Genomic DNA, 5134 nt, shown 5'->3' with positions numbered 1-5134 from the left:
ACTTAGCAACAACTAAAACATCAGTGTGTTATCATTATTTTCATACTAAATCCAAAACCCAGCACTGTACCAGCTACTAGGAAGAAAATTAACTCTATCCCAGCTGAAACCAGGACAGCTGGACATAGTCAACACATTCAGTTTTTACATATTTCCTGATTTGAAAAGTCAATTCTCAATGAAATATAATATTAGTGACAAAACAATATTAAAATGCGAGGGAAAAGCTTGACAACTTGACAACCCAGCTTGACATTCCCACTCGCTCTGATACTTGTGAATCACAAGGGAAATGTCTATACCTATGGGCTGCCCAAGAAAGCAAAGGCAATTGACTGTCATCTCAGAGAAGTAGCTTGAAAGATTATAGGACATTGCCCAGTGCTGAAAGGTGAGGGCACTATGTGCAGCTAAGACAGGACTTGTCTCCTTCAATGACAAGGCTTATCTGTTGCTGACATCATGACAATGTCTTCTGCAGTATGGCCTTCAAGTGTCTTCCTATTCTACTGTGGTCAGTTGCTATTTGTCTACTTCTCCTTTTTTATCTCTGCCCTCCATAAATGTGACTTACGAGTGAGAATTTGGTTTGACCAAATATTTTTAAACAACAAAGTGACATTACTTGTAAACTTACCAGGTTGGTCCTATTTTGACATAGGATTGTGCTTTCTGCTTCTATATTTTTTACCATTAGCCTATTTCAAGGCAAAAAAATTGTAACATGGAAGAAAAAAGAGGGAAATCTGTCTTGTAAAGACATTTAATGCAAAAGGTTTTATTTCACCTGAAAAAATACCAATATGCACATACAAATCCCTCTGCAATCAAGGGGAGTTGCATAGACATACCTGAAGACAAAGCAAGACCCCTTCTATTTATCTGAGATGTTGCCAAGAAGAGCTGTGGGGCTGAGCGTTGAGATCAACTGGAAAGCTTACCACTTCTAAAATGACAGAAAAGTGAATTTAGAAAACAGTACTTTTCAAAATGTTTATTTAAAAAAAAATCATTTTTAAAAGGAGTATTCACTGGGTTAATCTTCAAATGTGATTGCCTGGAGATATGTACAGCTTGAAAGCCAGCTCAGCTGCCTTAATGCTTGATAATGGCAATTAAGTTTTCAATCCTTTACAAATCATATTAATTCAAAAAATATACATACATGATTTAAAGAAAACGAAAACACGCAGTAGCTTTCCCTGAAATACAACATGAGTGCTACCATAAGAGTTACTATATAGATAAGATCTCATTGTTCATTGTCACATAGACTTGATAACAGGTCTTTTTATTATTATTATTAGATACTGACTTTGAAGATTAAACAAATTGATTGATGCTGTCTGCTATTCGTTAGAGTGTACTTATGTTTTGGCCTTCACCATCTGATAGAAAGAGAACAGGTACTTGTATGTGTTTCCTATTGTATGTCATATAGCACTGAATACTCCAGGTCCAGCATTTTAGTAGCTATTAACATCCATGGGTTCATTCTTTCCATAAAACTGTGAACACTAGAGACAATTATCTATGGCTTTTTCAGATCCTGAAATTTTGCATTGTGGAGGAAAAGCTGAGGTGAGGTCCTGTCCTTGAAGAGTAGATGATCAGATGATCACTGTTGAAAAGAACTGTCTCAAATGATGTCTCTGCCAGAGCACCCTTTGTCTGCGCTCACTCCAGTTCACTTTTGTTAAATAATTTCTCCCAGGTAACCAAGTGAGCCTTCCCGAAGAGTCATATACAACTACATTTTATACTTCTCAAGTATTTGCACTATTTTCCCACACATACAGCTGGGACGGCCTAACGTTGCCTTCTTGTACCCCATTCAGTATTTATTTATGCCAGTTAGCCTTTACTTAGGTCACAAGCAATTGGTCTGGAGTGCTGCAACACCCACATGTCCAGTCTAAAATGTTTCGGTGTACTCTGGATTTTTCAGGGCTAGATCTGCAGCATTTGAAAAATAACCTTTAACAGCCCTAGCTCTTCCAACACAAGAGGTTGAAGTAGCAAGGGCAACCATTGCATGTGGAGAGGTTATTGTGCCGGAAGGGTATTTGGGCCTCCAGCTATCCGTTTCACACAACTGCTGCATGTCGAAGGGGTGATAGGGAGAGCGAGTGAGACCTGGGAGAAAATGCGCTGCCCTTTGGCCAAAAACATCTCCAGCCCCTGCCCCCCGCAATGTGCCAGAGCAAAGACTGCCGGGTGGTCTCACTCCAGTCTCCCCAAACAGTAGTTCATATGGCATAACAAAAAAAAATGCAAGTGAAATTTAACACAACATGCCACCTCTGCTCAGGCATGGCCCAGGCCTGATCCAGGATGGAGATTGAATTACCTCCCAGCTCTGCAGGGGGAAAGCCCTCCCATCGCTGGCAGGCAGCGGGAGAGAGCTTGGCATGCAGCTGCCTGTGCCTTATCTATTCCAGCGACAGAGAGGGGGCCTCAAATTCCTCCGCTGTCCCTTCCCAGCCCATACGTAACAAAAAGACTCATTCCTTGCAGACAAAATAAAAGTGGTTCAAAAGGATAGCGGTCCTGAGCATGACACAATGCTCGTTACTGATGCTGTAAGAACCTTGCAGCACCAGGAAAACATGGAAACTCTGAGCAGCTTGAGGCACGGTGAGCTTCCAGGCCAATGGTTCTTGCAGCACTCACAAAATGCGTGGTGAGTTTGCAAGTGCTTTCCTTCTGTAATTTAAACACATTGTATTTCAAAGATGAATGAATTTAAATAAAAGTCTAGCAAGTTAGGAACACACACATACATATATATATATGGATAGTCTAAACTATGTACTTTCTACTGTTCTTTTTTTTCTCACCTTTTTTCCCCCAGTTGTTCGTAATTGGAAATGGACCAAATTGTGCTCACATCTGTATATGGAGATCAATACATTTAAGTAAGCTAAAATTCCAAAATGAGATTGACTTTCCCTGCTTAGACTCAAGGGCAGTTTAGAAATCTGGCATGTTATACGTCGTTGTGCCCTAGCCCTGCTTAGCATCAAGCCCAGGGAAAGCCACACTGACTTTGCCTAGGGTTATTCCTCTGCTTAAAGCTAAGCAGGGCCTGTGAAGCAAGCTCTGAATCTTTATGTTTTACTTTCTTTTATAAGGTGAAATAACCGTATAATTATATCACAATTACATGTCAGTAAGCAGAAATTAGAGAAAAAAATATTGCTGAATAACTGAATGCAATTATGCAACTTTACACAGTTACTAGAATTTGCTAAGATCATGTGTCAATCTAGGCAATTGCTCCTCCCTGGTAACCATATAATTTCACTAAACTGAACTCCCAGCTTGGAGGACAGACTGATCATGTATTTATGTTGTAATGATACAGTAATAATTACCACATCTAGCCACTATATGGAAGGTACTGTGCAATCAGTTCTGAAGACTTACCATACATGATAATTTGAAGATTGCTCACATCATACTGCTGTTCTGTAACTCAAACCTAGATTGTCTAAGTTTCTCACAGCTTCTAACATCTACTGCATGCTTGGAAAGAAGGAGGAACTGGTTCCTTCTACATAAGAACATAACCTTACTTTGTATTCTGAATCAGAAAAAGGCTATATCCTCCAGATGTCATTACAAAATTTCACTGCTTCAATTGTGTTTTAGTCCAATATAGCTGAAAGTCCAACATAGCTATCCATGTCCATTGGATACAATGGACAAGATTCCCAAGGTTCATGTGTCTTCATAAAGATGTGCAAAAAAATATTACTGTGCCCAGCATGACAGGGCACAGTAATTTTCTAATTTTTAGAAATTAGAATAAGAAATTAGGAACAGAAACCACATGATACCTACCTCTTACTTGAGCAGCTTCTCCTCCTTGGTCCTCTAGCTCCTGGTCTCTGTCTGTCCCCTCACACCTTCTCGCTTCATTTCCATCATGGTCAGTGCTACTTCTTACCCCTGTGTGTGAAGCCTGTTTTTCTGGATGGTGGTGCAGAGGTGGTGCCAGAAGGCTGGTGCCACTGGAGCTCCCCTTCACAGACCAGCCTGATAGGTGCTGCTTTCACCCAGCTTTTCCTGTGGATCTACTTAGATGCCCCCATACTACAAGCCTCTCTGTGCAACAGGAACATTTTGGCACCTTCCAAAGCATTCAGCTTCATTGTGTTTGGCATCTTGCCACACAGGCAGGAAACACAGACAGAATGCTTTTGTATTTCTTCTATGACTCCTGTTCCTTAATTTGGCATGAAATCCCATTTAGCCTCCTCACTTTTACAGAGCCAGCCTGAAATGATGAAGCCTACCTCTGTGACTTATGAGAAGATAAGGCTACAACAGGAATATAACTTCTCAATTTGGGCACCACTTCCACCAAAATGAGGACATTGCTGACTTCCAACCAGAGAGGAAAGATTTCCAGCCATTCTCAAGGCCTGAGCCGTTCTCTGTCTGTGCATGTAGGAATTACAAACTTACCCTCAGTAAGTTTGCAGATGACACCAAGTTGGGCGGGAGTGTTGATCTGCTCGAGGGTAGGAAGGCTCTGCAGAGGGACCTGGACAGGCTGGATCGATGGGCCCAGGCCAACTGTATGAGATTCAACAAGGCCAAGTGCCGGGTCCTGCACTTCAGCCACAACAACCCCATGCAGCGCTACAGGCTTGGGGAAGAGTGGCTGGAAAGCTGCCCAGCAGAGAAGGACCTGGGGGTGTTGGTCGACAGCCGGCTGAACATGAGCCGGCAGTGTGCCCAGGCGGCCAAGAAGGCAATGGCATCCTGGCCTGTATCGGAAACAGTGTGGCCAGCAGGAGTAGGGAAGTGATCGTGCCCCTGTACTCGGCACTGGTGAGGCCGCACCTCGAATACTGTGTTCAGTTTTGGGCCCCTCACTACAAGAAGGACGTCGAGGTGCTAGAGTGTGTCCAGAGAAGGGCAACGAGGCTGGTGAAGGGTCTGGAGAACAAGTCTGATGAGGAGCGGCTGAGGGAACTGGGACTGTTTAGCCTGCAGAAAAGGAGGCTGAGGGGAGACCTCATCACTCTCTACAACTACCTGAAAGGAGGTTGTAGCGAGGTGGGGGTCGGTCTTTTCTCCGAAGTAACAAGTGATAGGACGAGAGGAAATGGCCTCAAATTGC

This window comes from Aptenodytes forsteri, unplaced genomic scaffold (assembly GCF_000699145.1).
Source record: "Aptenodytes forsteri isolate BGI_AS27 unplaced genomic scaffold, ASM69914v1 Scaffold515, whole genome shotgun sequence".
Classification (NCBI taxonomy): domain Eukaryota; kingdom Metazoa; phylum Chordata; class Aves; order Sphenisciformes; family Spheniscidae; genus Aptenodytes; species Aptenodytes forsteri.
Note: the sequence above shows the minus strand (reverse complement) of the source record.